This window comes from Carcharodon carcharias, chromosome 20 (genome assembly GCF_017639515.1).
Source record: "Carcharodon carcharias isolate sCarCar2 chromosome 20, sCarCar2.pri, whole genome shotgun sequence".
In the NCBI taxonomy this organism is placed as follows: domain Eukaryota; kingdom Metazoa; phylum Chordata; class Chondrichthyes; order Lamniformes; family Lamnidae; genus Carcharodon; species Carcharodon carcharias.
The window spans coordinates 27,345,655-27,365,212 of NC_054486.1; positions in this window are offsets into that span (position 1 = coordinate 27,345,655).

Consider the following 19,558-nt stretch of genomic DNA (forward strand, 5'->3'; position numbering starts at 1 on the left):
TAGTGCAGGTGTATGGGTAGTGAGAGTGCATGGTGTCCGGTGAGTGAGAGTGCAGGTTCTCCGCGTAAGGTTAGTGCAGGTTTTCCAGGGAGGGTTAGTGCAGGGTGTCCAGGGAGGGTTAGTGCAGGGTGTCCGGGGAGTGAGAGTGCACGGTGTGCGGGGAAAGTTAGTGCCGTGTCTGGGGAAGGTCAGTGCAGGGTGTCCGGGGAGGGTTAGTGCAGGGTGTCCGGCCAGTGAGAGTGCAGGGTGACCGGGAGGGTTAGTGCATGGTGTCCGGGGAAGGTTAGTGCAGGGTGTCTGGTGAAGGAGAGTGCAGGATGTCCGGGGAGGGGTAGTGCAGGGTGTCTGGGGAAGGTGAGTGCAGGATGTCCGGGGAGGGGTAGTGCAGGGTGTCCACGGATTGTTAGTGCAGGGTGTCCGGGGAAGCTTAGTGCAGGGTGTCCGGGCAGGGTTAGTGCTGTGCGTCCAGGGAGGTATAGTGCAGGGTGTCCGGGGAGTGAGCGTGCAGGGTGTCCAGGGAGGGTTAGTGCAGGGTGTCCGGGGAGGGTTAGTGCTGTGTGTCCAGGGAGGGTTAGTGCTGTGTGTCCAGGGAGGGTTAGTGCAGGGTGTCCGGTGAGTGAGCGTGCATGGTTTCCAGGGAGGGTTAGTGCAGGGTGTCCGGGGTGGGTTAGTGCAGGGAGTCCGTGGAGGGTTAGTGCAGGGTGTCCAGGGAGGGTTAGTGCAGGATGTCCGGGCAGGGTTAGTGCAGGGTTTCCGGGAGGGTTAGTGCAGGGTGACCGGGAGGGTTAGTGCAGGGTGTCAGGGGAGGGTTAGTGCAGGGTGTCAGGGGAGGCTTAGTGCAGGGTGTCAGGGGAGGGTTAGTGCAGGGTGTCCGGGGAGGGTTAGTGCAGGGTGTCCGGGGAGGGTTAGTGCTGGGTGTCCGGGGAGGGTTAGTGCTGGGTGTCCGGGGAGGGTTAGTGCTGGGTGTCCGGGGAGGATTAGTGCAGGTTGTCCGGGGAGGGTTAGTGCAGGGTGTCCGGGGAGGGTTAGTGCAGGATGTCTGGGGACGGATAGTGCAGGGTGTCCGGGGAAGTTTAGTGCAGGGTGTCTTGGGAGGGTTAGTGCAGGGTGTCCGGGGAGGGTTAGTGCAGGGTGTCCGGGAAGGGTTAGTGCAGGATGTCTGGGGAGGGTTAGTGCAGGATGTCTGGGGAGGGTTAGTGCAGGGTGTCCGGGGAGGGATAGTGCAGGGTGTCCCGGGTGGGTTAGTGCAGGGTGTCCGGGGAGGGTTAGTGCAGGGTGTCCGGGGAGGGTTAGTGCATGGTTTCCGGGGAGGGTTAGTGCAGGGTGTCCGGGGAGGGTTAGTGCAGGATGTCTGGGGAGGGTTAGTGCAGGGTGTCCGGGGAGGGTTAGTGCAGGGTGTCCGGGAGGGTTAGTGCAGGGTGTCTGGGTAGTGAGAGTGCATGGTGTCCGGGGAGTGAGAGTGCACGTTCTCCGCGTAAGGTTAGTGCAAGGTTTCCAGGGAGGGTTAGTGCAGGGTGTCCGGGAAGTTTAGTGCAGGGTGTCCGGGGAGGGTTAGTGCAGGATGTCTGGGGAGGGTTAGTGCAGGGTGTCCGGGGAGGGTTAGTGCAGGGTGTCCCGGGTGGGTTAGTGCAGGGTGTCCGGGAGGGTTAGTTCAGGGTGTCTGGGGAGGGTTAGTGCAGGGTGTCCAGGGAGGGTTAGTGCAGGGTGTCCGGGGAAGGTTAGTGCAGGGTGTCCGGGGAGGGTTAGTGCAGGGTGTCCGGGGAGGCTTAGTGCAGGGTGTCCGGGGAGTGTTAGTGCAGGGTGTCCAGGGAGGGTTAGTGCTGGCTGTCCGGTGACTGAGAGTGCAGGGTGTCCGGGGAAGCTTAGTGAAGGGTGCCCGGGGAGTGAGAGTGCAGGATGCCCGGGGAGTGAGAGTGCAGTGTGTCCGGGGAAAGTTAGTGCCGTGTCTGGGGAAGGTCAGTGCAGGATGACCGGGGAGGGTTAGTGCAGGGTGTCCGGGGAGGGTTAGTGCAGGGTGTCCGGGGAGGGTTAGTGCAGTGTCTCTGGGGAGGGTTAGTGCAGGGTGTCTGGGGAAGCAGAGTGCAGGATGTCCGGGGAGGGTTAGTGCAGGATGTCCGGGAGGGTTAGTGCAGGATGTCCGGGGAGGGTTAGTGCAGGGTGTCCGGGGAGGGTTAGTGCAGGGTGTCCGGGGAGGGTTAGTGCAGGGTGTCCGGGGAGGGTTAGTGCAGGGTGTCCGGGGAGGGTTAGTGCAGGGTGTCCGGGGAGGGTTAGTGCAGGGTGTCCGGGGAGGGTTAGTGCAGGGTGTCCGGGGATGGTTAGTGCAGGGTGTCCGGGGATGGTTAGTGCAGGGTGTCCGGGGATGGTTAGTGCAGGGTGTCCGGGGATGGTTAGTGCAGGGTGTCCGGGGAGGGTTAGTGCAGGGTGTCCGGGGAGGGTTAGTGCAGGGTGTCCGGGGAGGGTTAGTGCAGGGTGTCCGGGGAGGGTTAGTGCAGGGTGTCCGGGGAGGGTTAGTGCAGGGTGTCCGGGGAGGGTTAGTGCAGGGTGTCCGGGGAGGGTTAGTGCAGGGTGTCCGGGGAGGGTTAGTGCAGGGTGTCCGGGGAGGGTTAGTGCAGGGTGTCCGGGGAGGGTTAGTGCAGGGTGTGCGGGAGGGTTAGTGCAGGGTGTCCGGGGAGGGTTAGTGCAGGGTGTCCGGGGAGGGTTAGTGCAGGGTGTCCGGGGAGGGTTAGTGCAGGGTGTCCGGGGAGGGTTAGTGCAGGGTGTCCGGGGAGGGTTAGTGCAGGGTGTCTGGTGAGTGAGAGTGCAGGGTGTCCGGGGAGGGTGAGTGCAGGGTGTCCGGGGAGGGTGAGTGCAGGGTGTCCGGGGAGGGTTAGTGCCGTGTCTGGGGAAGGTCAGTGCAGGGTGTCCGGGGAGGGTTAGTGCAGGGTGTCCGGGAGGGTTAGTGCAGGGTGTCTGGGGAGTGAGAGTGCAGGGTGTCCAGCTAGTGAGAGTGCAGGGTGTCTGGGGAGGGTTAGTGCAGGGTGTCTGGGGAAGGAGAGTGCAGGATGTCCGGGGAGCGGACGTGCAGGATGTCTGGGGAAGGTCAGTGAAGGATGTCCGGGGAGGGTTAGTGCAGGGTGTCCGGGGAGGGTTAGTGCAGGGTGTCCGGGAGGGTTAGTGCAGGGTGTCTGGGGAGAGATAGTGCAGGGTGTCCGGGAGGGTTAGTGCAGGGTGTCTGGGGAGGGTTAGTGCAGGGTCTCCGGGAGGGTTAGTGCAGGGTGTCCAGGGAGGGATAGTGCAGGGTGTCCGGGAGGGTTAGTGCAGGATGTCCGGGAGGGTTAGTGCAGGATGTCCGGGAGGGTTAGTGCAGGATGTCCGGGAGGGTTAGTGCAGGGTGTCCGTTGAGGGTTAGTGCAGGGTGTCCACGGAGGGTTAGTGCAGGGTGTCCACGGAGGGTTAGTGTAGGGTGTCCACGGAGGGTTAGTGCATGGAGTCCGGGGATGGTTAGTGCAGGGTGTCCGGGGAGTGTTAGTGCAGGGTGTCCGTGGAGGGATAGTGCAGGGTGTCTGGGGAAGGTTATTGCAGGGTATCCGGGGAGGGTTAGCGCAGGGTGTCCGGAGAGTGTTAGTGCAGGGTGTCCGGAGAGTGTTAGTGCAGGGTGTCCGGAGAGTGTTAGTGCAGGGTGTCCGGGGAGTGTTCGTGCAGGGTGTCCGGGGAGTGTTAGTGCAGGGTGTCCGGGGAATGTTAGTGCAGGGTTTCCGGGGAGTGTTAGTGCAGGGTGTCCGGGGAGTGTTAGTGCAGGGTGTCCGGGGAGTGTTAGTGCAGGGTGTCCGGGGAGTGTTAGTGCAGGGTGTCCGGGGAGTGTTAGTGCAGGGTGTCCGGGGAGGGTTAGTGCTGGGTGTCCGTGGAGGGTTATTGCAGGGTGTCCGGGAGGGTTAGTGCAGGGTGTCTGGGGAGTGAGAGTGCAGGGTGTCCAGGGACGGTTAGTGCAGGGTGTCCAGGGAGGTTTAGTCCAGGTGCTCCGGTGACTGAGAGTGCAGGTTGTCCGGGGAGGGTTAGTGCAGGTTCTCCGGGGAAGGTTAGTGCAGGGTGTCCAGGGAGGGTTAGTGCAGGGTGTCTGGGGAGGGTTAGTGCAGGGTGTCTGGGGAGGGTTAGTGCAGGGTATCCACGGATTGTTAGTGCAGGGTGTCCGGGGAGTGTTAGTGCAGGGTGTCCGGGGAGGGTTAGTGCTGGGTGTCCGTGGAGGGTTATTGCAGGGTGTCCGGGAGGGTTAGTGCAGGGTGTCTGGGGAGTGAGAGTGCAGGGTGTCCAGGGACGGTTAGTGCAGGGTGTCCAGGGAGGTTTAGTCCAGGTGCTCCGGTGACTGAGAGTGCAGGTTGTCCGGGGAGGGTTAGTGCAGGTTCTCCGGGGAAGGTTAGTGCAGGGTGTCCAGGGAGGGTTAGTGCAGGGTGTCTGGGGAGGGTTAGTGCAGGGTGTCTGGGGAGGGTTAGTGCAGGGTATCCACGGATTGTTAGTGCAGGGTGTCCGGGGAAGCTTAGTGCAGGGTGTCCGGGCAGGGTTAGCGCTGTGCGTCCAGGGAGGGTTAGTGCAGGGTGTCCGGGGAGTGAGCGTGCAGGGTGTCCAGGGAGGGTTAGTGCATTGTGTCCGGGGAGGGTTAGTGCTGTGTGTCCAGGGAGGGTTAGTGCAGGGTGTCCGGGGAGTGAGCGTGCAGGGTGTCCGGGGAGGGTTAGTGCAGGGTGTGCGGGGAGGCTTAGTGCAGAGTGTCCGGGGAGGGTTAGTGCAGGGTGTCCAGGGAGGGTGAGTGCTGGCTGTCCGGTGACTGAGAGTGCAGGGTGTCCGGGGAAGCTTAGTGAAGGGTGCCCGGGGAGTGAGAGTGCAGGATGCCCGGGGAGTGAGAGTGCAGTGTGTCCGGGGAAAGTTAGTGCCGTGTCTGGGGAAGGTCAGTGCAGGATGACCGGGGAGGGTTAGTGCAGGGTGTCCGGGGAGGGTTAGTGCAGGGTGTCCGGGGAGGGTTAGTGCAGTGTCTCTGGGGAGGGTTAGTGCAGGGTGTCTGGGGAAGTAGAGTGCAGGATGTCCGGGGAGGGTTAGTGCAGGATGTCCGGGGAGGGTTAGTGCAGGATGTCCGGGGAGGGTTAGTGCAGGGTGTCCGGGGAGGGTTAGTGCAGGGTGTCCGGGGAGGGTTAGTGCAGGGTGTCCGGGGAGGGTTAGTGCAGGGTGTCCGGGGAGGGTTAGTGCAGGGTGTCCGGGGAGGGTTAGTGCAGGGTGTCCGGGGAGGGTTAGTGCAGGGTGTCCGGGGAGGGTTAGTGCAGGGTGTCCGGGGAGGGTTAGTGCAGGGTGTCCGGGGAGGGTTAGTGCAGGGTGTCCGGGGAGGGTTAGTGCAGGGTGTCCGGGAGGGTTAGTGCAGGGTGTCTGGGGAGAGATAGTGCAGGGTGTCCGGGAGGGTTAGTGCAGGGTGTCTGGGGAGGGTTAGTGCAGGGTCTCCGGGAGGGTTAGTGCAGGGTGTCCAGGGAGGGATAGTGCAGGGTGTCCGGGAGGGTTAGTGCAGGATGTCCGGGAGGGTTAGTGCAGGATGTCCGGGAGGGTTAGTGCAGGATGTCCGGGAGGGTTAGTGCAGGGTGTCCGTTGAGGGTTAGTGCAGGGTGTCCACGGAGGGTTAGTGCAGGGTGTCCACGGAGGGTTAGTGCAGGGTGTCCACGGAGGGTTAGTGCAGGGTGTCCACGGAGGGTTAGTGCAGGGTGTCCAGGGAGGGATAGTGCAGGGTGTCCGGGAGGGTTAGTGCAGGATGTCCGGGAGGGTTAGTGCAGGATGTCCGGGAGGGTTAGTGCAGGATGTCCGGGAGGGTTAGTGCAGGGTGTCCGTTGAGGGTTAGTGCAGGGTGTCCACGGAGGGTTAGTGCAGGGTGTCCACGGAGGGTTAGTGCAGGGTGTCCACGGAGGGTTAGTGCAGGGTGTCCACGGAGGGTTAGTGCAGGGTGTCCACGGAGGGTTAGTGCAGGGTGTCCACGGAGGGTTAGTGTAGGGTGTCCACGGAGGGTTAGAGCATGGAGTCCGGGGATGGTTAGTGCAGGGTGTCCGGGGAGTGTTAGTGCAGGGTGTCCGTGGAGGGATAGTGCAGGGTGTCTGGGGAAGGTTAGTGCAGGGTGTCCGGGGAGGGTTAGCGCAGGGTGTCCGGAGAGTGTTAGTGCAGGGTGTCCGGGGAGTGTTCGTGCAGGGTGTCCGGGGAGTGTTAGTGCAGGGTTTCCGGGGAGTGTTAGTGCAGGGTTTCCGGGGAGTGTTAGTGCAGGGTGTCCGGGGAGTGTTAGTGCAGGGTGTCCGGGGAGTGTTAGTGCAGGGTGTCCGTGGAGTGTTAGTGCAGGGTGTCCGGGGAGTGTTAGTGCAGGGTGTCCGGGGAGGGTTAGTGCAGGGTGTCCGGGGCGGGTTAGTGCTGGGTGTCCGTGGAGGGTTATTGCAGGGTGTCCGGGAGGGTTAGTGCAGGGTGTCTGGGGAGTGAGAGTGCAGGGTGTCCAGGGACGGTTAGTGCAGGGTGTCCAGGGAGGTTTAGTCCAGGTTCTCCGGTGACTGAGAGTGCAGGTTGTCCGGGGAGGGTTAGTGCAGGTTCTCCGGGGAAGGTTAGTGCAGGGTGTCCAGGGAGGGTTAGTGCAGGGTGTCTGGGGAGGGTTAGTGCAGGGTGTCTGGGGAGGGTTAGTGCAGGGTATCCACGGATTGTTAGTGCAGGGTGTCCGGGGAAGCTTCGTGCAGGGTGTCCGGGCAGGGTTAGCGCTGTGCGTCCAGGGAGGGTTAGTGCAGGGTGTCCGGGGAGTGAGCGTGCAGGGTGTCCAGGGAGGGTTAGTGCATTGTGTCCGGGGAGGGTTAGTGCTGTGTGTCCAGGGAGGGTTAGTGCAGGGTGTCCGGGGAGTGAGCGTGCAGGGTGTCCGGGGAGGGTTAGTGCAGGGTGTCCGGGGAGGCTTAGTGCAGGGTGTCCGGGGAGGCTTAGTGCAGGGTGTCCGGGGAGGGTTAGTGCAGGGTGTCCAGGGAGGGTTAGTGCTGGCTGTCCGGTGACTGAGAGTGCAGGGTGTCCGGGGAAGCTTAGTGAAGGGTGCCCGGGGAGTGAGAGTGCAGGATGCCCGGGGAGTGAGAGTGCAGTGTGTCCGGGGAAAGTTAGTGCCGTGTCTGGGGAAGGTCAGTGCAGGATGACCGGGGAGGGTTAGTGCAGGGTGTCCGGGGAGGGTTAGTGCAGGGTGTCCGGGGAGGGTTAGTGCAGTGTCTCTGGGGAGGGTTAGTGCAGGGTGTCTGGGGAAGCAGAGTGCAGGATGTCCGGGGAGGGTTAGTGCAGGATGTCCGGGGAGGGTTACTACAGGATGTCCGGGGAGGGTTAGTGCAGGGTGTCCGGGGAGGGTTAGTGCAGGGTGTCCGGGGAGGGTTAGTGCAGGGTGTCCGGGGAGGGTTAGTGCAGGGTGTCCGGGGAGGGTTAGTGCAGGGTGTCCGGGGAGGGTTAGTGCAGGGTGTCCGGGGAGGGTTAGTGCAGGGTGTCCGGGGAGGGTTAGTGCAGGGTGTCCGGGGAGGGTTAGTGCAGGGTGTCCGGGGAGGGTTAGTGCAGGGTGTCCGGGGAGGGTTAGTGCAGGGTGTCCGGGGAGGGTTAGTGCAGGGTGTCCGGGGAGGGTTAGTGCAGGGTGTCCGGGGAGGGTGAGTGCAGGGTGTCCGGGGAGGGTGAGTGCAGGGTGTCCGGGGAGGGTGAGTGCAGGGTGTCCGGGGAGGGTGAGTGCAGGGTGTCCGGGGAGGGTGAGTGCAGGGTGTCCGGGGAGGGTGAGTGCAGGGTGTCCGGGGAGGGTGAGTGCAGGGTGTCCGGGGAGGGTGAGTGCAGGGTGTCCGGGGAGGGTGAGTGCAGGGTGTCCGGGGAGGGTGAGTGCAGGGTGTCCGGGGAGGGTGAGTGCAGGGTGTCCGGGGAGGGTGAGTGCAGGGTGTCCGGGGAGGGTTAGTGCCGTGTCTGGGGAAGGTCAGTGCAGGGTGTCCGGGGAGGGTCAGTGCAGGGTGTCCGGGAGGGTTAGTGCAGGGTGTCTGGGGAGTGAGAGTGCAGGGTGTCCAGCTAGTGAGAGTGCAGGGTGTCTGGGGAGGGTTAGTGCAGGGTGTCTGGGGAATGAGAGTGCAGGATGTCTGGGGAGCGGACGTGCAGGATGTCTGGGGAAGGTCAGTGAAGGATGTCCGGGGAGGGTGAGTGCAGGGTGTCCGGGGAGGGTTAGTGCAGGGTGTCCGGGAGGGTTAGTGCAGGGTGTCTGGGGAGAGATAGTGCAGGGTGTCCGGGAGGGTTAGTGCAGGGTGTCTGGGGAGGGTTAGTGCAGGGTCTCCGGGAGGGTTAGTGCAGGATGTCCGGGAGGGTTAGTGCAGGATGTCCGGGAGGGTTAGTGCAGGATGTCCGTTGAGGGTTAGTGCAGGATGTCCGTTGAGGGTTAGTGCAGGGTGTCCGTTGAGGGTTAGTGCAGGGTGTCCACGGAGGGTTAGTGCAGGGTGTCCACGGAGGGTTAGTGTAGGGTGTCCACGGAGGGTTAGTGCATGGAGTCCGGTGATGGTTAGTGCAGGGTGTCCGGGGAGTGTTAGTGCAGGGTGTCCGTGGAGGGATAGTGCAGGGTGTCTGGGGAAGGTTAGTGCAGGGTATCCGGGGAGGGTTAGCGCAGGGTGTCCGGAGAGTGTTAGTGCAGGGTGTCCGGGGAGTGTTCGTGCAGGGTGTCCGGGGAGTGTTAGTGCAGGGTGTCCGGGGAGTGTTAGTGCAGGGTGTCCGGGGAGTGTTAGTGCAGGGTGTCCGGGGAGTGTTAGTGCAGGGTGTCCGGGGAGTGTTAGTGCAGGGTGTCCGGGGAGTGTTAGTGCAGGGTGTCCGGGGAGTGTTAGTGCAGGGTGTCCGGGGAGTGTTAGTGCAGGGTGTCCGGGGAGTGTTAGTGCAGGGTGTCCGGGGAGTGTTAGTGCAGGGTGTCCGGGGAGGGTTAGTGCTGGGTGTCCGTGGAGGGTTATTGCAGGGTGTCCGGGAGGGTTAGTGCAGGGTGTCTGGGGAGTGAGAGTGCAGGGTGTCCAGGGATGGTTAGTGCAGGGTGTCCAGGGAGGTTTAGTCCAGGTTCTCCGGTGACTGAGAGTGCAGGTTGTCCGGGGAGGGTTAGTGCAGGTTCTCCGGGGAAGGTTAGTGCAGGGTGTCCAGGGAGGGTTAGTGCAGGGTGTCTGGGGAGGGTTAGTGCAGGGTGTCTGGGGAGGGTTAGTGCAGGGTATCCACGGATTGTTAGTGCAGGGTGTCCGGGGAAGCTTAGTGCAGGGTGTCCGGGCAGGGTTAGTGCTGTGCGTCCAGGGAGGGTTAGTGCAGGGTGTCCGGGGAGTGAGCGTGCAGGGTGTCCAGGGAGGGTTAGTGCATTGTGTCCGGGGAGGGTTAGTGCTGTGTGTCCAGGGAGGGTTAGTGCAGGGTGTCCGGGGAGTGAGAGTGCAGGGTGTCCGGGGAAGCTTAGTGAAGGGTGCCCGGGGAGTGAGAGTGCAGGATGCCCGGGGAGTGAGAGTGCAGTGTGTCCGGGGAAAGTTAGTGCCGTGTCTGGGGAAGGTCAGTGCAGGATGACCGGGGAGGGTTAGTGCAGGGTGTCCGGGGAGGGTTAGTGCAGGGTGTCCGGGGAGGGTTAGTGCAGTGTCTCTGGGGAGGGTTAGTGCAGGGTGTCTGGGGAAGCAGAGTGCAGGATGTCCGGGGAGGGTTAGTGCAGGATGTCCGGGGAGGGTTAGTGCAGGATGTCCGGGGAGGGTTAGTGCAGGGTGTCCGGGGAGGGTTAGTGCAGGGTGTCCGGGGAGGGTTAGTGCAGGGTGTCCGGGGAGGGTTAGTGCAGGGTGTCCGGGGAGGGTTAGTGCAGGGTGTCCGGGGAGGGTTAGTGCAGGGTGTCCGGGGAGGGTTAGTGCAGGGTGTCCGGGGAGGGTTAGTGCAGGGTGTCCGGGGAGGGTTAGTGCAGGGTGTCCGGGGAGGGTTAGTGCAGGGTGTCCGGGGAGGGTTAGTGCAGGGTGTCCGGGGAGGGTTAGTGCAGGGTGTCCGGGGAGGGTTAGTGCAGGGTGTCCGGGGAGGGTTAGTGCAGGGTGTCCGGGGAGGGTTAGTGCAGGGTGTCCGGGGAGGGTTAGTGCAGGGTGTCCGGGGAGGGTTAGTGCAGGGTGTCCGGGAGGGTTAGTGCAGGGTGTCTGGGGAGAGATAGTGCAGGGTGTCCGGGATGGTTAGTGCAGGGTGTCTGGGGAGGGTTAGTGCAGGGTCTCCGGGAGGGTTAGTGCAGGGTGTCCAGGGAGGGATAGTGCAGGGTGTCCGGGAGGGTTAGTGCAGGATGTCCGGGAGGGTTAGTGCAGGATGTCCGGGAGGGTTAGTGCAGGATGTCCGGGAGGGTTAGTGCAGGGTGTCCGTTGAGGGTTAGTGCAGGGTGTCCGTTGAGGGTTAGTGCAGGGTGTCCGTTGAGGGTTAGTGCAGGGTGTCCACGGAGGGTTAGTGCAGGGTGTCCACGGAGGGTTAGTGTAGGGTGTCCACGGAGGGTTAGTGCATATAGTCCGGGGATGGTTAGTGCAGGGTGTCCGGGGAGTGTTAGTGCAGGGTGTCCGTGGAGGGATAGTGCAGGGTGTCTGGGGAAGGTTAGTGCAGGGTATCCGGGGAGTGTTAGCGCAGGGTGTCCGGAGAGTGTTAGTGCAGGGTGTCCGGGGAGTGTTCGTGCAGGGTTTCCGGGGAGTGTTAGTGCAGGGTTTCCGGGGAGTGTTAGTGCAGGGTGTCCGGGGAGTGTTAGTGCAGGGTGTCCGGGGAGTGTTAGTGCAGGGTGTCCGGGGAGTGTTAGTGCAGGGTGTCCGGGGAGTGTTAGTGCAGTGTGTCCGGGGAGTGTTAGTGCAGGGTGTCCGGGGAGGGTTAGTGCAGGGTGTCCGGGGAGGGTTAGTGCTGGGTGTCCGTGGAGGGTTATTGCAGGGTGTCCGGGAGGGTTAGTGCAGGGTGTCTGGGGAGTGAGAGTGCAGGGTGTCCAGGGACGGTTAGTGCAGGGTGTCCAGGGAGGTTTAGTCCAGGTTCTCCGGTGACTGAGAGTGCAGGTTGTCCGGGGAGGGTTAGTGCAGGTTCTCCGGGGAAGGTTAGTGCAGGGTGTCCAGTGAGGGTTAGTGCAGGGTGTCTGGGGAGGGTTAGTGCAGGGTGTCTGGGGAGGGTTAGTGCAGGGTATCCACGGATTGTTAGTGCAGGGTGTCCGGGGAAGCTTAGTGCAGGGTGTCCGGGCAGGGTTAGCGCTGTGCGTCCAGGGAGGGTTAGTGCAGGGTGTCCGGGGAGTGAGCGTGCAGGGTGTCCAGGGAGGGTTAGTGCATTGTGTCCGGGGAGGGTTAGTGCTGTGTGTCCAGGGAGGGTTAGTGCAGGGTGTCCGGGGAGTGAGCGTGCAGGGTGTCCGGGGAGGGTTAGTGCAGGGTGTCCGGGGAGGCTTAGTGCAGGGTGTCCGGGGAGGGTAAGTGCAGGGTGTCCAGGGAGGGTTAGTGCTGGCTGTCCGGTGACTGAGAGTGCAGGGTGTCCGGGGAAGCTTAGTGAAGGGTGCCCGGGGAGTGAGAGTGCAGGATGCCCGGGGAGTGAGAGTGCAGTGTGTCCGGGGAAAGTTAGTGCCGTGTCTGGGGAAGGTCAGTGCAGCCTGACCGGGGAGGGTTAGTGCAGGGTGTCCGGGGAGGGTTAGTGCAGGGTGTCCGGGGAGGGTTAGTGCAGTGTCTCTGGGGAGGGTTAGTGCAGGGTGTCTGGGGAAGCAGAGTGCAGGATGTCCGGGGAGGGTTAGTGCAGGATGTCCGGGGAGGGTTAGTGCAGGATGTCCGGGGAGGGTTAGTGCAGGGTGTCCGGGGAGGGTTAGTGCAGGGTGTCCGGGGAGGGTTAGTGCAGGGTGTCCGGGGAGGGTTAGTGCAGGGTGTCCGGGGAGGGTTAGTGCAGGGTGTCCGGGGAGGGTTAGTGCAGGGTGTCCGGGGAGGGTTAGTGCAGGGTGTCCGGGGAGGGTTAGTGCAGGGTGTCCGGGGAGGGTTAGTGCAGGGTGTCCGGGGAGGGTTAGTGCAGGGTGTCCGGGGAGGGTTAGTGCAGGGTGTCCGGGGAGGGTTAGTGCAGGGTGTCCGGGGAGGGTTAGTGCAGGGTGTCCGGGGAGGGTTAGTGCAGGGTGTCCGGGGAGGGTTAGTGCAGGGTGTCCGGGGAGGGTTAGTGCAGGGTGTCCGGGGAGGGTTAGTGCAGGGTGTCCGGGGAGGGTTAGTGCAGGGTGTCCGGGGAGGGTTAGTGCAGGGTGTCCGGGGAGGGTGAGTGCAGGGTGTCCGGGGAGGGTGAGTGCAGGGTGTCCGGGGAGGGTGAGTGCAGGGTGTCCGGGGAGGGTGAGTGCAGGGTGTCCGGGGAGGGTGAGTGCAGGGTGTCCGGGGAGGGTTAGTGCCGTGTCTGGGGAAGGTCAGTGCAGGGTGTCCAGCTAGTGAGAGTGCAGGGTGTCTGGGGAGGGTTAGTGCAGGGTGTCTGGGGAAGGAGAGTGCAGGATGTCCGGGGAGCGGACGTGCAGGATGTCTGGGGAAGGTCAGTGAAGGATGTCCGGGGAGGGTTAGTGCAGGGTGTCCGGGGAGGGTTAGTGCAGGGTGTCCGGGAGGGTTAGTGCAGGGTGTCTGGGGAGAGATAGTGCAGGGTGTCCGGGAGGGTTAATGCAGGGTGTCTGTGGAGGGTTAGTGCAGGGTCTCCGGGAGGGTTAGTGCAGGGTGTCCAGGGAGGGATAGTGCAGGGTGTCCGGGAGGGTTAGAGCAGGATGTCCGGGAGGGTTAGTGCAGGATGTCCGGGAGGGTTAGTGCAGGATGTCCGGGAGGGTTAGTGCAGGGTGTCCATTGAGGGTTAGTGCAGGGTGTCCACGGAGGGTTAGTGCAGGGTGTCCACGGAGGGTTAGTGTAGGGTGTCCACGGAGGGTTAGTGCATGGAGTCCGGGGATGGTTAGTGCAGGGTGTCCGGGGAGGGTTAGTGCAGTGTCTCTGGGGAGGGTTAGTGCAGGGTGTCTGGGGAAGCAGAGTGCAGGATGTCCGGGGAGGGTTAGTGCAGGTTGTCCGGGGAGGGTTAGTGCAGGATGTCCGGGGAGGGTTAGTGCAGGGTGTCCGGGGAGGGTTAGTGCAGGGTGTCCGGGGAGGGTTAGTGCAGGGTGTCCGGGGAGGGTTAGTGCAGGGTGTCCGGGGAGGGTTAGTGCAGGGTGTCCGGGGAGGGTTAGTGCAGGGTGTCCGGGGAGGGTTAGTGCAGGGTGTCCGGGGAGGTTTAGTGCAGGGTGTCCGGGGAGGGTTAGTGCAGGGTGTCCGGGGAGGGTTAGTGCAGGGTGTCCGGGGAGGGTTAGTGCAGGGTGTCCGGGGAGGGTTAGTGCAGGGTGTCCGGGGAGGGTTAGTGCAGGGTGTCCGGGGAGGGTTAGTGCAGGGTGTCCGGGGAGGGTTAGTGCAGGGTGTCCTGGGGAGGGTTAGTGCAGGGTGTCCGGGGAGGGTGAGTGCAGGGTGTCCGGGGAGGGTGAGTGCAGGGTGTCCGGGGAGGGTGAGTGCAGGGTGTCCGGGGAGGGTGAGTGCAGGGTGTCCGGGGAGGGTTAGTGCCGTGTCTGGGGAAGGTCAGTGCAGGGTGTCCGGGGAGGGTTAGTGCAGGGTGTCCGGGAGGGTTAGTGCAGGGTGTCTGGGGAGTGAGAGTGCAGGGTGTCCAGCTAGTGAGAGTGCAGGGTGTCTGGGGAGGGTTAGTGCAGGGTGTCTGGGGAAGGAGAGTGCAGGATGTCCGGGGAGCGGACGTGCAAGATGTCTGGGGAAGGTCAGTGAAGGATGTTCGGGGAGGGTTAGTGCAGGGTGTCCGGGGAGGGTTAGTGCAGGGTGTCCGGGAGGGTTAGTGCAGGGTGTCTGGGGAGAGATAGTGCAGGGTGTCCGGGAGGGTTAGTGCAGGGTGTCTGGGGAGGGTTAGCGCAGGGTCTCCGGGAGGGTTAGTGCAGGGTGTCCAGGGAGGGATAGTGCAGGGTGTCCGGGAGGGTTAGTGCAGGATGTCCGGGAGGGTTAGTGCAGGATGTCCGGGAGGGTTAGTGCAGGATGTCCGGGAGGGTTAGTGCAGGGTGTCCGTTGAGGGTTAGTGCAGGGTGTCCGTTGAGGGTTAGTGCAGGGTGTCCACGGAGGGTTAGTGCAGGGTGTCCACGGAGGGTTAGTGTAGGGTGTCCACGGAGGGTTAGTGCATGGAGTCCGGGGATGGTTAGTGCAGGGTGTCCGGGGAGGGTTAGTGCAGGGTGTCCGGGGAGGGTTAGTGCAGGGTGTCCGGGGAGGGTTAGTGCAGGGTGTCCGGGGAGGGTTAGTGCAGGGTGTCCGGGGAGGGTTAGTGCAGGGTGTCCGGGAGGGTTAGTGCAGGGTGTCCGGGGAGGGTTAGTGCAGGGTGTCCGGGGAGGGTTAGTGCAGGGTGTCCGGGGAGGGTTAGTGCAGGGTGTCCGGGGAGGGTTAGTGCAGGGTGTCCGGGGAGGGTTAGTGCAGGGTGTCCGGGGAGGGTTAGTGCAGGGTGTCCGGGGAGGGTTAGTGCAGGGTGTCCGGGGAGGGTTAGTGCAGGGTGTCCGGGGAGGGTTAGTGCAGGGTGTCCGGGGAGGGTTAGTGCAGGGTGTCCGGGGAGGGTTAGTGCAGGGTGTCCGGGGAGGGTTAGTGCAGGGTGTCGGAGTGGGTTAGTGCAGGGTGTCTGGGGAGGGTTAGTGCAGGGTGTCCGGGGAGGGTTAGTGCAGGCTGTCAGGGTTGGGTTAGTGCAGGGTGTCCTGGGGAAGGTTAGTGCAGGGTGTCTGGGGAGGTAGTGCTGGGTGTCCGGGGAGGGAGAGTGCAGGGTATCCGGGGAAAGTTAGTGTCGTGTCCTGGGGAGGTTAGTGCCGGGTGTCCGGGGAGGATTAGTGCAGGGTGTCCAGGGAGGATTAGTGCAGGGTGTCCGGGGAGGGATAGTGCAGGGTGTCCGGGGAGGGATAGTGCAGGGTGTCCGGGGAGGGTTAGTGCAGGGTGTCCGGGGAGGGATAGTGCAGGGTGTCGGGGGAGGGTTAGTGCAGGGTGTCTGGGGAGGGTTAGTGCACTGTGTCTGGGGAGGGTTAGTGCACTGTGTCTGGGGAGGGCTAGTGCACTGTGTCTGGGGAGGGCTAGTGCTCTGTGTCTGGGGAGGGCTAGTGCACTGTGTCTGAGGAGGGTTAGTGCACTGTGTCTGGGGAGGGTTAGTGCACTGTTTCTGAGAGGGTTAGTGCACTGTGTCTGGGGAGGGTTAGTGCACTGTGTCTGGGGAGGGTTAGTGCACTGTGTCTGGGGAGGGTTAGTGCACTGTGTCTGGGGAGGGTTAGTGCACTGTGTCTGTGGAGGGTTAGTGCACTGTGTCTGTGGAGGGTTAGTGCACTGTGTCTGTGGAGGGTTAGTGCACTGTGTCTGGGGAGGGTTAGTGCATGGTGTCTGGGGAGGGTTAGTGCAGGTTCTCGGGGAAGGTTAGTGCATGGTTTCCAGGGAGGGTTAGTGCAGGGTGGCTAGGGAGGGTTAGTGCAGGGTGTCCTCGGAGGGTTAGTGCAGGGTGTCCGGGGAGGGATAGTGCAGGCTGACCGGGGAGGGTTGGTGCAGGGTGTCCACGGAGGGTTAGTGCAGGGTGTCCACGGAGGGTTAGTGCAGGGTGTCCGGGGAGGGTTAGTGCAGAGTGTCCGGGGAGGGTTAGTGCAGGGTGTCCGGGGAGGGTTAGTGCAGGGTGTCCGGGGAGGGTTAGTGCAGGGTGTCCGGGGAGGGTTAGTGCAGGGTGTCCGGGGAGGGTTAGTGCAGGGTGTCCTGGGAGGGTTAGTGCAGGGTGTCCTGGGAGGGTTAGTGCAGGGTGTCCGGGGAGGGTTAGTGCAGGGTGTCCTCGGAGGGATAGTGCAGGGTGTCCGGGGAAGCTTAGTGAAGGGTGCCCGGGGAGTGAGAGTGCAGGATGCCCGGAGAGTGAGAGTGCAGGGTGTCCGGGGAAAGTTAGTGCCGTGTCTGGGGAAGGTCAGTGCAGGATGACAGGGGAGGGTTAGTGCAGGGTGTCCGGGGAGGGTTAGTGCAGGGTGTCCGGGGAGGGTTAGTGCAGTGTCTCTGGGGAGGGTTAGTGCAGGGTGTCTTGGGAAGCAGAGTGCAGGTTGTCCGGGGAGGGTTAGTGCAGGATGTCGGGGAGGGTTAGTGCAGGGTGTCCGGGGAGGGTTAGTGCAGGGTGTCCGGGGAGGGTTAGTGCAGGGTGTCCGGGGAGGGTTAGTGCAGGGTGTCCGGGGAGGGTTAGTGCAGGGTGTCCGGGGAGGGTTAGTGCAGGGTGTCCGGGGAGGGTTAGTGCAGGGTGTCCGGGGAGGGTTAGTGCAGGGTGTCCGGGGAGGGTTAGTGCAGGGTGTCCGGGGAGGGTTAGTGCAGGGTGTCCGGGGAGGGTTAGTGCAGGGTGTCCGGGGAGTGTTAGTGCAGGGTGTCCGGGGAGGGTTAGTGCAGGGTGTCCGGGGAGGGTTAGTGCAGGGTGTCCGGGGAGGGTTAGTGCATTGTGTCCGGGGAGAGTTAGTGCAGGGTGTCCGGGGAGGGTTAGTGCAGGGTGTGCGGGGAGGGTGAGTGCAGGGTGTCCGGGGAGGGTTAGTGCAGGGTGTCTGGTGAGTGAGAGTGCAGGGTGTCTGGTGAGTGAGAGTGCAGGGTGTCCGGGGAGGGTGAGTGCAGGGTGTCCGGGGAGGGTGAGTGCAGGGTGTCCGGGGAGGGTGAGTGCAGGGTGTCCGGGGAGGGTGAGTGCAGGGTGTCCGGGGAGGGTTAGTGCAGGGTGTCCGGGGAGGGTTAGTGCCGTCTCTGGGGAAGGTCAGTGCAGGGTGTCCGGGGAGGGTTAGTGCAGGGTGTCCGGGAGGGTTAGTGCAGGGTGTCTGGGGAGTGAGAGTGCAGGGTGTCCAGCCAGTGAGTGTGCAGGGTGTCTGGGCAGGGTTAGTGTTGGGTGTCAGGGGAAGGAGAGTGCAGGATGTCCGAGGAGCGGTCGTGCAGGATGTCTGGGGAAGGTCAGTGAAGGATTTCCGGGGATGGTTAGTGCAGGGTGTCCGGGGTGGGTTAGTGCAGGGTGTCCGGGAGGGTTAGTGCAGGGTGCCTGGGGAGAGAGAGTGCAGGGTGTCCGGGAGGGTTAGTGCAGGGTCTCCGGGAGGGTTAGTGCAGGGTGTCCAGGGAGGGATAGTGCAGGGTGTCTGGGAGGGTTAGCGCAGGATGTCCTGGAGGGTTAGTGCAGGGTGTCCGGGGAGGATTAGTGCAGGGTGTCCACGGAGGGTTAGTGCAGGGTGTCCACGGAGGGTTAGTGCAGGATTTCCGGGGATGGTTAGTGCAGGGTGTCCGGGGTGGGTTAGTGCAGGGTGTCCGGGAGGGTTAGTGCAGGGTGCCTGGGGAGAGAGAGTGCAGGGTGTCCGGGAGGGTTAGTGCAGGGTGTCTGGGGAGGGTTAGTGCAGGGTCTCCGGGAGGGTTAGTGCAGGGTGTCCAGGGAGGGATAGTGCAGGGTGTCTGGGAGGGTTAGTGCAGGATGTCCGGGAGGGTTAGTGCAGGGTGTCCGGGGAGGGTTAGTGCAGGGTGTCCACGGAGGGTTAGTGCAGGGTGTCCACGGAGGGTTAGTGCAGGGTGTCCGGGGAGGGTTAGTGCAGGGTGTCCGGGGAGGGTTAGTGCAGGGTGTCCGGCGAGGGTTAGTGCAGGGTGTCCGGGGAGGGTTAGTGCAGGGTGTCCGGGGAGGGTTAGTGCAGGGTGTCCGGGGAGGGTTAGTGCAGGGTGTCCGGGGAGGGTTAGTGCAGGGTGTCCGGGGAGGGTTAGTGCAGGGTGTCCGGGGAGTGTTAGTGCAGGGTGTCCGGGGAGGGTTAGTGCAGGGTGTCCGGGGAGGGTTAGTGCAGGGTGTCCGGGGAGGGTTAGTGCATTGTGTCCGGGGAGAGTTAGTGCAGGGTGTCCGGGGAGGGTTAGTGCAGGGTGTCTGGTGAGTGAGAGTGCAGGGTGTCTGGTGAGTGAGAGTGCAGGGTGTCCGGGGAGGGTGAGTGCAGGGTGTCCGGGGAGGGTGAGTGCAGGGTGTCCGGGGAGGGTGAGTGCAGGGTGTCCGGGGAGGGTTAGTGCAGGGTGTCCGGGGAGGGTTAGTGCCGTCTCTGGGGAAGGTCAGTGCAGGGTGTCCGGGGAGGGTTAGTGCAGGGTGTCCGGGAGGGTTAGTGCAGGGTGTCTGGGGAGTGAGAGTGCAGGGTGTCCAGCAGTGAGTGTGCAGGGTGTCTGGGCAGGGTTAGTGTTGGGTGTCAGGGGAAGGAGAGTGCAGGATGTCCGAGGAGCGGTCGTGCAGGATGTCTGGGGAAGGTCAGTGAAGGATTTCCGGGGATGGTTAGTGCAGGGTGTCCGGGGTGGGTTAGTGCAGGGTGTCCGGGAGGGTTAGTGCAGGGTGCCTGGGGAGAGAGAGTGCAGGGTGTCCGGGAGGGTTAGTGCAGGGTCTCCGGGAGGGTTAGTGCAGGGTGTCCAGGGAGGGATAGTGCAGGGTGTCTGGGAGGGTTAGTGCAGGATGTCCGGGAGGGTTAGTGCAGGGTGTCCGGGGAGGATTAGTGCAGGGTGTCCACGGAGGGTTAGTGCAGGGTGTCCACGGAGGGTTAGTGCAGGATTTCCGGGGATGGTTAGTGCAGGGTGTCCGGGGTGGGTTAGTGCAGGGTGTCCGGGAGGGTTAGTGCAGGGTGCCTGGGGAGAGAGAGTGCAGGGTGTCCGGGAGGGTTAGTGCAGGGTGTCTGGGGAGGGTTAGTGCAGGGTCTCCGGGAGGGTTAGTGCAGGGTGTCCAGGGAGGGATAGTGCAGGGTGTCTGGGAGGGTTAGTGCAGGATGTCCGGGAGGGTTAGTGCAGGGTGTCCGGGGAGGGTTAGTGCAGGGTGTCCACGGAGGGTTAGTGCAGGGTGTCCACGGAGGGTTAGTGCAGGGTGTCCGGGGATGGTTAGTGCAGGGTGTCCGGGGAGGGTTAGTGCAGGGTTTCCGTGGAGGGATAGTGCAGGGTTTCTGGGGAAGGTTAGTGCAGGGTATCCGGGGAGGGTTAGTGCAGGGTGTCCGGGGAGTGTTAGTGCAGGGTGTCCGGGGAGTGTTAGTGCAGGGTGTCCGGGGAGTGTTAGTGCAGTGTGTCAGGGGAGTGTTAGTGCAGGGTGTATTGGGAGGGAGAGTGAATGGTTTCCTGGGAGGTTTAGTGCAGGGTATCCACGGATTGTTAGCGCAGGGTGTCCGGGGAGGGTTAGTGCTGTGTGTCCAGGGAGGGTTAGTGCAGGGTGTCCGGGGAGTGAGCGTGCAGGGTTTCCAGGGAGGGTTAGTGCAGGGTGTCCGGGGAGGGTTAGTGCAGGGTGTCCGGGGAGGGTTAGTGCAGGGAGTCCGTGGAGGGTTAGTGCAGGGTGTCCAGGGAGGGTTAGTGCAGGATGTCCGGGCAGGGTTAGTGCAGGGTGACCGGGAGGGTTAGTGCAGGGTGTCAGGGGAGGTTTAGTGCAGGGTGTCAGGGGAGGGTTAGTGCAGGGTGTCAGGGGAGGGTTAGTGCAGGGTGTCAGGGGAGGGTTAGTGCAGGGTGTCCGGGGAGGGTTAGTGCAGGGTGTCCGGGGAGGGTTAGTGCAGGGTGTCCGGGGAGGGTTAGTGCAGGGTGTCCGGGGAGGGTTAGTGCAGGGTGTCCGGGGA